The 12,863-nt window shown below is 35.8% G+C and overlaps 1 non-coding gene across 1 annotated transcript; it reads left to right on the top strand.

Annotated features, from left to right (window-relative positions):
* The first annotated feature begins 12,209 nt into the window (after positions 1-12,209).
* LOC149753288 (small nucleolar RNA R71) lies at positions 12,210-12,315 on the top strand. The gene has a single exon (XR_016395828.1). It is a non-coding gene; the product is annotated as a small nucleolar RNA R71 (small nucleolar RNA).
* The last annotated feature ends 548 nt before the right edge of the window (positions 12,316-12,863 follow it).

Genomic DNA, 12,863 nt, shown 5'->3' with positions numbered 1-12,863 from the left:
AGGGAGAGGGTGCATTAAGTGCTTCAGGGAATGGAGCCTTTGGAATGTGGGTTGTGGCAGATGGTGGACTAGCTGAAGAAGGTTTTGGGTTTTCATGTGAAACATTCCTCTCCTCTTCTTCATCTTCCTTATTGTTACTCTCCCCAACCTTATTATCTATTATACGACCACTCCTTAGGGTAGTCAAAGCATTGGCTTGCTCATGATTTAGTCGGGTTTCTTGAGCCACGTATTGTCCTCTTGGATTACTCATTGGTTGACTTGGAAGCTTACCTTCCTCTCGTTTATTTAATGCATTGGCTAGTTGACCCATTTGGGATTCTAGCTTAGCAATTGATTGTGTGTGAGAGTGCAATAGTTGTGTATTTGCCTCCAAACCTTGAAGGGCAGTCAACACCTTCTCCTCAAAGGCTGTATTTCTTTGGGTTGGAGGGGGAGGGTATTGAAATTGAGTTGAGGGATGGTAGAGATGAAAATTCTGAGGATTTTGAACATTTTGAGAGTGGGGTTGGGCAGAGTTCGAAGCTTGCTGTCTCCAAGAGAAATTTGGATGATTCCGCCATCCCGGATTATATGTATTGGAAAATGGATCATTACCCGGTCTGGGCTGTGTTTGAGCAGCATTGATATGTTCTTGTACGAGTTCGGGAAATTGGGGTGCTGAGGGGCACTCATGAATAGAATGTTGATGACCCAAAGATTGATTCATAGATTGATTTTGATGATCACAAAACCTTGAAGTATAGATACTAATGTTTATGTTGCAAGGAGAAAGATATTTATTTTGCAAGGAACATAGCAAGTTGGAAGAACACAAGAAAGCCTCCAAAAGCTCTCAAGAAAAGTTAGAAGAAAGCTACAATTCATTGGCCCAAGTTTAAAGTTCAAAAGGTTCAAATTGGAGGAGTAAAATCAAAGGAAAAATTCGAAAGAATAGTCTTCGAGTCGACTCCTGAGGAATTCGAGTCGACTCCAATGTTTACCGAGTCGACTCCGGGGAAGTATGAGTCGACTCCTAGGAGTCACAGGCAGAAAAGTCAGAGAGCAGTTTTTGGGTCTGAAATTCGAGTCGACTCCAGTGGAACGCGAGTCGACTCCGATGGTTGGCAGGTCGACTCCAAAGAAAGCAAGAGTCGACTCTCAGTGGTACATAAAGAAAAAGTCAGAGAGCATTTCATGGACTCTGAGATTCGAGTCGACTCCCGCAATACACGAGTCGACTCCGAGACTGCGCGACCATCAACAGACAGAAGATCAAGTTACTGCCTCTGAGATTCGAGTCGACTCCCAGACAGCTCGAGTCGACTCCACGATAGCTTCACGTCAAAAGGGAGAAGACCAACTTTCAGAAACTGAGAGCCGAGTCGACTCCGAGGAAGTTCGAGTCGACTCCAAGACTGGACGAGCCAAAAGACAGAGGATCGGGAGTTCGGGCTCTGAGATTCGAGTCGACTCCTAGGACAGTCGAGTCGACTCGAGTGGATCAAATTCAAAATTGGATCCACGGACTTCAGTGGATGAGCCGACTCCGAAATTGCCAAGTCAGCTCCAGAAGTTGGCGAGTCGACTCCAGGTTAAGACGAGTCGACTCCCAGTCAAGGCATGCACTTTAATTCAAATTTGGAACAGTGGCCGAGTCGTCTCCAGTAAAGCACGAGCCGACTCCTGCAACAGGCGAGTCGACTCCTGATCGCGCGAGTCGACTCCGATCCCAACGGTAATATTGTCAGGAGGTGCAGACTGTGTCCAACGGCTCTATTTTTGTCTCTAACGGCTAGATTCTTGTTTCCACGCCATCTAAAGCTATAAAAACAAGAGGAGAGCCAGGGGAGAACTCATGGAAGTGGGAGAGATCATCTAGGAAAGAGATCTCAAAGAGATTACAAAGGAAATCTCCCACAAGCACAAAAGGGCCATCCAAAACGAAATAGAGAGAAGAAGAGCATCCAAGTGAATCCGAAAGCTTCCTCTCCATCCGTGTGCTGCCTCGGGGATCCTCTACTTCATGCCAAATCAGAGGAGGATCAAGTAAAGAAGAAGCCGAGCTCCTCCATCTTCAAAACTCGTTTGAGGGCTTCTCTTTACTCTATTTGTTTATATTGTCATATCTGCTTGTTTAAGAAGCTTTGATTTGTTTTTATTCTTTGTTTTAATATCTTGTAACTTGATTCAATCAAGGGATTGAATCAAGGGGTTAAAGGTTTGTTGGTGAGCCAAAGGGAAAACCAACGGATTGAGGTTTGTTGGTGAGCCAAAGGGAAAACCAACGGGGTTTAGGTTTGTTGGTGAGCCGAGGGTAAAACCAACGTGTAAGGGTTTGATTGTGAGCCCGGAAAAACAATCGGGGTTGGTTCTAGTCGGTGAGCCTGGGAAAACCGACCGAGTTCGTTGTGCGCTCGTAAAACAACAAGTTGGGTTGTGAGCTTGTAAAACAACCGGTTGTAATCGGTAGGATTATAGTGAAATTCCCAAGAGGTCTTGGGGAGTGGATGTAGGTGCTGGGGTGCACCGAACCACTATATGTCCTTTGTGTTTGTAATGCCTCTAGTTATTATCTAACTAACACACTTACTTACTTAGATAAATTGCTTGCTTAATTCTTATCCGCACATCCTTTAGTTGCAAGCATATTTAATCAAGTCGAAGTCTATACATCAAACCCTTGCTAAGTTTAACTTTCACTGTGCATCTATACAACTTAGCATAGTTAATCATAAAGTTTTAGAAGTAGCATAAAAGTTTTAAAAGACCCAATTCACCCCCCCTCTTGGGTTGTATCTACTGGGCAACAAGTGGTATCAGAGCAGGTGCTCAAATATTATTTGTAGTCTTAACCGACTAGAGCCAAAGATCATGACAACTCAAATAGATAGTTTTCTAGGAGAAGGACAATCAATTGATACACCTCCACTGTTTAATGATATAAACTACCCACATTGGAAAATACGCATGCGCATTTTCATTCAATCACAAAACTATTATCTATGGAAAATCATAATAAATGACCTTCACACACTCTCTCATATTAATGAGAAGGACTTAGCACAATTAAATGCTAATGCTATGAACATATTATATTGTGCTATTCAAGAAACAAAGTTTAATGAAATTTCTGCATGCTTATCTGCTAAGGAGATCTGGGATACTTTAGAAAATATTTATGATAAATCTCAGATTAGCTCTCATATGCTTCAATTATATACTAACAATGAGACTGCAGAAAAGGGTGATGAATCTCCCTCAGTCGAGTCGACTCCAAGTAGCTCAGAGTCGACTCCCAAGTTAGTCGAGTCGACTCCAATAAGGTCCGAATCGACTCCGAGGCAAATCAGCTTTCTAAAGACAAAGAAGAAGAGGAAGCAAGAAGAAAGGAAGAAAGAGGTAAAGCGCAAGAAAGCTTTGACCAAGAGAAAGTCAGACAAGGAATTGAAAGTTAGGAGCAACAATGAACTACAAGAGGTAACTAACTTATGTCTTATGGTACAAGAAGATAAAGTAGAATCTGAATCTAATCTTACACCAAATGACTTTCATGAAAAATATTCTTATGATGAACTTTTAAATGCTTTTCATGATTTGTATAGTGAATGTAGAAAATTAGCTAGGAAAAATAAAAATCTTAAAAAGCTAAATTTGGAAATTTCAAAAGAAAGAAATTCTATTACTGAAATACAAGACAAACTAAATTCTGAAAATAAAAGTTTAAGGTCATTTTCAGAAGAATTGATTCAGAAAAATCATAGCTTAATTAAAGAAAATCAAAACTTAAGTAAAGAAATTAATCAATTAAAATCTTTTATTAACAAATTCACCGTAAGTTCAGAACGATTAAAAATGATGTTTGAAAGCCAATATGTTGCTTGTGATAAATCAAAACTTGGCTTGATTCCTTTACTTAACAATAAATCTCTAGAGAAAAAGGTTATCAATTCATCAAGCAAACCATTAAATAAGATAAGTTATTTCAAAAATAAAAAGGATGGGAATAACAACTTTACCTATCGTTCTAGTATAATTAAATCAAATGGTAAAGTTATTACTATTAAACAGATATGGGTTCCAAAAGGAACCATATGTCCTAACTCTCAAGGACTCAAGCAAGCTTGGGTACCCAAAATGAGAAAATGAGGATGTACACATAGGTGTACCAAGATACCCATGGAACAAAAGAAACTTAAAATATACTTATGAAAAGTTATTAACAAAAATCAGTAATCCTTGCATCTCATCATTATTTTTTATTTGATATGAATTGCTAGTAGTGATCAATTTTGTGATATAGAAAATACTTTTGGAAATATGATCAAATCACTTCATAGTATACTTTACTCACTATTGGATAAGTTGCAAAATGATTAATTTATTAAGAATAATTCTATGAATTCTCTATATGCTTGATTGAGAGTTTTTATCCATGGCATTATTGTTTATTGATCATAGATATGATAATGTCTACTTGGTATGTTTTTAAATATATGCACTATGAATACCAAGATTAAAGAAACCATCTTTAGCATACAAAATCAACTCATGCTAGTATATACTTAATCTCAAAAGACCTTACCATTGGCTTACTTAAATTATCTTCTTAAAGGTCAAAGTTTTGCTATGCATGCTAACTAAGGAAACAACCAAAAATCATTTCTAAATCTAAAGATGTTGTTTCCATCTCTAAGTTTTCAAAAGCTTACATTGGATTTGTTCTTGAAAAATAAACTTGAAAATATTTTCTGTATTTGCTGAATCTTGTAAAAGTGTTTCAAATGATAAAGGTTTCCTAACTGTGAAGATAAAGAGTATCATGGCACAGTGTTGAAAACCAAAATCCTGATAAAGTTTATGCAGAAATTAACTATTTCAGCACCAAGGACATCTTAAGTAAAATAGGGGTAATAGAATTCTTGAAGAAATGAAAAAGACAATTGTGTATGATAGTCATCTACTTAAATAATTTTTAAAAAGCTATCATCACTGCTTGTCATACATATGATTTCTATTAGATCTATTTTAGATGAAAACTCCTTTTGATCTTCTGAAAAATGGAAAATGAACCATTGCATATCTTTCATATTTTTCAGTCGTACATGTTATGCTTGATATGTTCTTATGAAAAATAATGCCAAATCTGATAGAGATATGTCTATCCTTGGATATCATTCATCAAGCAATGCATATAGAATATTCAATGAAAAGATTTTACTTGCAAAAATATCAAGTCGTCTTATTCTCTATGAGACTAATGATTTACTGTCAAGATACTAAGATCAAATTATATATGGTTAATCTTTTACATATAACAATCTGAAAACTTGTTAATAATTATAACAAAATTGAGTTTTTCAGAAATGCACTTAATGAAGAAAAATTGATAACTACTAAAAGACTGAATCAAGAAAAGATGAAATAGATCTTGATTCTTGCATGATTAAAAGTAAAGATCACCACTATCATTTGCTTGACTCATGAGCTTTATATTCTGTCAAATGAATGTGTAGAATTCACTCCTATGTGGTTATTTCATTAAAAAGTAGATCTATGTTAAATAACCACCATATTTAAAAATTACACATTACATATATGATAAAGCAATATGTGATTTAAAACAAGCATCAAAAGCTTGAAATATAAAAGCTTAGGTAACCTTGTTGATAGAAAGTAATAGTGATAAATCTATGCATCAAAAAGAAGAATCTATGATATCTTGCTTGCTCATAGCACACATTGATGGCATCATTTTTGTTCTACCAATGAAAATTTATATGAATAGTTATATTGCAAGGTGAGTTTGAAATATGATGAATGAATTAACATCTTCTCTCAAACTCCAAATTAAGACAAACAGGAAAGGGGATCTTCATTGACCAACGTTAGTCCACAAGAAAACTCTTATAGAAGATTGGCGTGAAGAAGGTATATCTATGACCCCATCTTGTAGAAATTGTAAAGGATGAGCAAAGTAGATCTATTGTTTAAAGCTGTATTGAAGCATGATAGAATAATTATTTTATCATACAGCTAGTAGACCAGATTGTATGCTCATTATGTGACCTTGTGCAAGACTTCAATCTAACTTTAATTAATCATATTTTATTGATAACAAATACGTCATAATCTGAATTTTGATAGAAACAAACGTTTAAGATAAGTTGATTAAAACTTAGTTAACACATCTTATTGATAATTATCTTAAGCAAATAGAATCTAAACTAAATTGATTTGACCTTGATAAATCTGTCTATTGCCTCACATGCTTGTCCTTGAACTATCTTGGTTAATGAATCTATCTCTTTAGTTCAAGTGATATGTGCTTGCTTATATTTAGGCAATCTCTTGAATAAAGTGACTCAACATGCAACTATTGTCATATCTCATATTGAGTCATCTAATTAAAATATATATATATGTTGGATGAATGCTTTGTATCTTAAAGAAACTAATGACCTTCCTTCAAGAAAGAAAAATGAGAAATTTCAACTTGAAGGATATCTTCATGTAAGATACACTAAACATTTACATGCAAACAAGAGAGGATCTTCTTCAGCCAAAAGTTCACACATAAGAAATCTAGTTTGGCTTGAAGAACATGTAATGAATAGGTAATTTAGATACCTTTCTCACAAATTAGTTGAGCAAAGTCAGTAACTTAAATCTTATTATGGCATGATTAAATTCTTTAATTATTAATTTTTGATATCATGTCTATATGTGTATTGACTGACTTATACTTTTAGAAATTATTTCATGGTTTGCCCAAACTAAAATATATCTTTGCCTATGTCATAACCATGAAATACACAAGTATATGCTTAAAATGTTGATGTAAAATAACTTGTGAGAAGTTATGAATCCTTGAGCATAATGAAAATGTTGTTTGCATGATATACATATATATGATACGTAAGATTAATTCTCTATTCTGCTCTCTCATGAAAATTACTTGAGAATAACAAAAAGAGAGAGAGATAAAGAAAAGAAAATGGATATTATTCAAGAGAAGTAAAATCCAAGTAGAGGCAAACACTTCAACCTTAAGGAAAAGCAAAACAAACTTAATATATTCGACACATTTGTGAGACTTGTGTGAGCATTCTTTTGGAAGGGATAAAATCCATAATTAATTACACTTAAACAGGAAGGTTTTGAAGTAAACATTTTAACCTTTCTATATTGCTCATCATAGGGATGGTGCCAATGGGGAGGCTAGTGGTAGTACCCGGCACTATTTGACCCAACTATTCGGTGTAGGGCATATTAGGGACGGCACAAGAGGGAGGCTAGTGGTAGTACCTCATGCCCCTTCCCAACTCCACCGGATAGGGAGCAAATAGAGTATAGAGCTTAAGAAAGTTAAAAGAAAGACAAAGTAAATGAAAGTATACAAGAAAGAATCAATTCAAATTTTTAGTCACATGGAAACACACTTTAAGGATGAAATCAGTGCAAAATTATATTTAAATAGGGGGAGTTTATTTGAAAAGAATTGATTTTGATACTTGACATGCTTGTTCTTAATATTTTAATGTATGACTTAACACACACTATATTTTGCATGTGGCATGATATTTTTAAATTATGGGTTCTCAATATCTTTTGTAGTACCCCATACTTGGACAATTTGATTGAATGTTTGAATTGCTATATAACATCTTTTGTTTAGTTTTTATTGAAAAGAAATTTCAGATTTGTCATTCACAATCATTGTTAAAATCTGAAAGCTAAATAAAATTGTAGAAAGGAGAAGAGAAGAACATCTCTATTTAGGGAAAATAAATTGATATTGATCTATCTTTCTACTTGCCTAACCTTGATACATAATGTCCTAATACTTGTTAAAATATCCTTTATTTTGTATCGAAACTCAAAATTAAACACAAAGATTCTGAAAGTGCTTTAATGTTATTGAAATATGTATTGTTCAATCGTAACAATTTAAGATGAGCTACATTGTGAAAGATACATATCTCATATTATGACTTAGAAAGCTTCTATTGAAAATTCTATGTAATTCAGAATCCGATTTTGTATAAAAATTTAAACTCCATATGATTACTAAATAAAATGTTAATGTAAGAAAAACAGAATTTATTTTGATTGCTCCGATACGCATCCGAAACATATCATTTCTTACCTTCAAAGTATACTAATTTTGATTCAAATGATGTGTCTTACGATGATCTTGATTGCAAGTAAATATTTTTAAAATATATGACTTTATTTTAATATTTAAAAATTTTATTGAGCTTCATGTATACATTGCTGAAAAACTGTGATTAAGAAATTGAGTTCTATAAATACACATACCTCAATGATCATCTATATGTTTTTCTCTCCTACATTCTTAGAAACTATCATCAGAATATATATATATAGAGTGAATACTATAAATTTTGAATAATTCTAGATCACTCTACATTCTCGATAACATAGAATTTCAGTTTTATTCACGTTTATTATTAAATTCTGAAATTCAACCAAAGAAAAGAATGATTAAAGAAGAATGCATCTTTTGAGGGGGAGCTTTAGATATTCAGTATCTTATCCTAAAGAAACTTTAATTTGATGCATACCTTGAATTTTATGGATTGATTTTGATGAACCTCCTTATATTGCAAGACATGCTTTAATTACCTTGAGATGAGTTCTATAAAGGCTGTCTTATCTCAAACCTTGAGTCTTATGAAAATGAGCTGAAACTTATAGAAAATATATTTTTGAGATTGACAATTTTATTGAACATTATCTTCAAATTCTAAACTCTTAAATGGAATGATCAATAGAGGGGGAGAAAGAAAATTTTTATGATACACCTTGAGGTCTGTTATTTGGTTAGTATATCTTATGCATAAATCATGAACCAAATTGCAAGTTGAGCTTAAAGAGCCTCTAACTTAATGAAAAAGGGGGAGAATAACGTGTAAAATTTTCTTGAGTATCTTTTAGAAAATCTATTTTGATATTCACTAATGAGTCCTAATTGACTTGATCTTTGAAACTTAAATTGTGTGCCAATTCATTATTTTATGTATCAAATTTTGCTTATTTTCTAAAGGAATAAAAGAAAGTCTTTAAAAGAGCTCAAAGATGTATCAAAAATTGCATAAACTCATATTTTGGTATTTGTGCCCCAATGCTCTTATTATCATATAAGAACTTTGAAGTCATTAAGAATTAATGATCCAACATGATGATATGTTTTTCCAAATATATAAGTTTTGATCTTTTACTCTGAAAATTAATTAAATTGCTCTCATGTTGATAAAATACTTAATAGATTGGGCAAAAGATCTTAAATGAACAAGCTTTCATACTTAGTGAAGAGAGGTTAGATTTCCACTCATATTTTTCTTTGAATATCATTTGTGGTACTTCTTGAATTAACCTAAGGAAGATTCCACCTACACTTGATTAGAAAACTATCTGTGGTATCAAATTAAAAAAAAAACCTCTTGAATTCACACTCGATGTGTTCTGCTCTGATCTTTGTACTTAATGTTTCACTATCTTTTTGATGTTGTCAAAAAGGGGGAGAAATATCTAAGTATATGCTATATACTCAGAATGCTTTATTACTTTGAAGTGAATACAAATCAGCTTAAAATTTAAATATGTTGATTGTGTTAAGCTGATTAATATCATGAAGTATGTTTTTTAAATATATATGTTTTCTACTTCATGCAACTTAGCTATGTATTACTTCTAGAAATCAATATCTTTTATATTGCATATACTCCAAGTTTTGTCATCATCAAAAAGGGGGAGATTGATGACCCAAAGATTGATTCATAGATTGATTTTGATGATCACAAAACCTTGAAGTATAGATACTAATGTTTATGTTGCAAGGAGAAAGATATTTATTTTGCAAGGAACATAGCAAGTTGGAAGAACACAAGAAAGCCTCCAAAAGCTCTCAAGAAAAGTTAGAAGAAAGCTACAATTCATTGGCCCAAGTTTAAAGTTCAAAAGGTTCAAATTGGAGGAGTAAAATCAAAGGAAAAATTCGAAAGAATAGTCTTCGAGTCGACTCCTGAGGAATTCGAGTCGACTCCAATGTTTACCGAGTCGACTCCGGGGAAGTATGAGTCGACTCCTAGGAGTCACAGGCAGAAAAGTCAGAGAGCAGTTTTCGGGTCTGAAATTCGAGTCGACTCCAGTGGAACGTGAGTCGACTCCGATGGTTGGCAGGTCGACTCCAAAGAAAGCAAGAGTCGACTCTCAGCGGTACATAAAGAAAAAGTCAGAGAGCATTTCATGGACTCTGAGATTCGAGTCGACTCCCGCAATACACGAGTCGACTCCGAGACTGCGCGACCATCAACAGACAGAAGATCAAGTTACTGCCTCTGAGATTCGAGTCGACTCCCAGACAGCTCGAGTCGACTCCACGATAGCTTCACGTCAAAAGGGAGAAGACCAACTTTCAGAAACTGAGAGCCGAGTCGACTCCGAGGAAGTTCGAGTCGACTCCAAGACTGGACGAGCCAAAAGACAGAGGATCGGGAGTTCGGGCTCTGAGATTCGAGTCGACTCCCAGGACAGTCGAGTCGACTCGAGTGGATCAAATTCAAAATTGGATCCACGGACTTCAGTGGATGAGCCGACTCCGAAATTGCCAAGTCAGCTCCAGAAGTTGGCGAGTCGACTCCAGGTTAAGACGAGTCGACTCCCAGTCAAGGCATGCACTTTAATTCAAATTTGGAACAGTGGCCGAGTCGTCTCCAGTAAAGCACGAGCCGACTCCTGCAACAGGCGAGTCGACTCCTGATCACGCGAGTCGACTCCGATCCCAACGGTAATATTGTCAGGAGGTGCAGACTGTGTCCAACGGCTCTATTTTTGTCTCTAACGGCTAGATTCTTGTTTCCACGCTATCTAAAGCTATAAAAACAAGAGGAGAGCCAGGGGAGAACTCATGGAAGTGGGAGAGATCATCTAGGAAAGAGATCTCAAAGAGATTACAAAGGAAATCTCCCACAAGCACAAAAGGGCCATCCAAAACGAAATAGAGAGAAGAAGAGCATCCAAGTGAATCCGAAAGCTTCCTCTCCATCCGTGTGCTGCCTCGGGGATCCTCTACTTCATGCCAAATCAGAGGAGGATCAAGTAAAGAAGAAGCCGAGCTCCTCCATCTTCAAAACTCGTTTGAGGGCTTCTCTTTACTCTATTTGTTTATATTGTCATATCTGCTTGTATAAGAAGCTTTGATTTGTTTTTATTCTTTGTTTTAATATCTTGTAACTTGATTCAATCAAGGGATTGAATCAAGGGGTTAAAGGTTTGTTGGTGAGCCAAAGGGAAAACCAACGGATTGAGGTTTGTTGGTGAGCCAAAGGGAAAACCAACGGGGTTTAGGTTTGTTGGTGAGCCGAGGGTAAAACCAACGTGTAAGGGTTTGATTGTGAGCCCGGAAAAACAATCGGGGTTGGTTCTAGTCGGTGAGCCTGGAAAAACCGACCGAGTTCGTTGTGCACTCGTAAAACAACAAGTTGGGTTGTGAGCTTGTAAAACAACCGGTTGTAATCGGTAGGATTATAGTGAAATTCCCAAGAGGTCTTGGAGAGTGGATGTAGGTGCTGGGGTGCACCGAACCACTATATGTCCTTTGTGTTTGTAATGCCTCTAGTTATTATCTAACTAACACACTTACTTACTTAGATAAATTGCTTGCTTAATTCTTATCCGCACATCCTTTAGTTGCAAGCATATTTAATCAAGTCGAAGTCTATACATCAAACCCTTGCTAAGTTTAACTTTCACTGTGCATCTATACAACTTAGCATAGTTAATCATAAAGTTTTAGAAGTAGCATAAAAGTTTTAAAAGACCCAATTCACCCCCCTCTTGGGTTGTATCTACTGGGCAACAAATGTGATGGGCTAGAACAGATAGCACACACTTGTGCTTGGGAAGAGCTAATGACATGTCCCCCTACCATCAGTTGGTCAATCTTATGGGACAATGCATCTACCTTGCTAGACAGGTCCATAGAATTACTTATTTCACAAATGGTTCCTCTTCTTTGAGAATTCGGGGGTGCTTGACGAGAACATGAAGCATGGTGGAGGGAGTTTTCATTAAGGTTTTCAAATAATTGCCATGCTTCATGCTCATTTCGAAGCATGAAAGTCCCCCCGCATGCAGCATCAATCATATGACGGTTTCGTTCAGTCAATCCATCATAGAAGCATTGCACTAGCTGCCACTTAGGTATTTGATGATGAGGGCATTTACGGATTAGGTCCCTAAATCTCTCCCAAGTTTCATGAAATTCTTCTCCCTCAGTTTGGGAGAAGCTTGTAATGGCACGTCTAAACTGGTTCGTTCTTCCTATGGGAAAGTATTTTTTAAGGAATTCTTGTTGCATTTGATCCCAAGAACGAATTGAGTTAGCTTCTAAAGAATTCAGCCATTGTTTGGCTCTATCTTTAAGGGAGAAGGGGAATAATCTAAGTTTTAAAGCATCATCAGTGAAATTTTGAATCTTGACAGTGGTGCAAATCTCAAGGAATTCATCTAGGTGTTTATATGGGTCTTCATTGGTGAGCCCATAAAAAGATGGAAGCATTTGGATCACACTAGACTTTATTTCATATTGTACCGCTGCTACTTCAGGTAATCGAATGCAAGATGGGGAAGTGTAAATGGTGGGAGTAAAGTACTCCCTCAGGAGTTTGGGTTGTTCTTCAGCCATCTTAAGAGGTGGGGATGATCCTAATGTTTTGATCTTAGCTCGAATGTTCCTAAGGGTTCGTTCTATTTCAGGGTCAAAAGGTAATAGGTTTTGTACTCTAGAACGACTACCGTGCATACACTAGTACTCGATCAATCAAGCATGCAATAAAAGAAAAACACATCAGTCCTTG

Source organism: Phoenix dactylifera, chromosome 6, assembly GCF_051530095.1.
Source record: "Phoenix dactylifera cultivar Ajwa chromosome 6, Ajwa_hap1_PhDact_Kaust_v1.1, whole genome shotgun sequence".
Taxonomy (NCBI): Eukaryota; Viridiplantae; Streptophyta; class Magnoliopsida; order Arecales; family Arecaceae; genus Phoenix; species Phoenix dactylifera.
The sequence above is the reverse complement of the archived record's forward strand: the minus strand, read 5'-3'. Positions and strand labels throughout refer to the sequence as shown.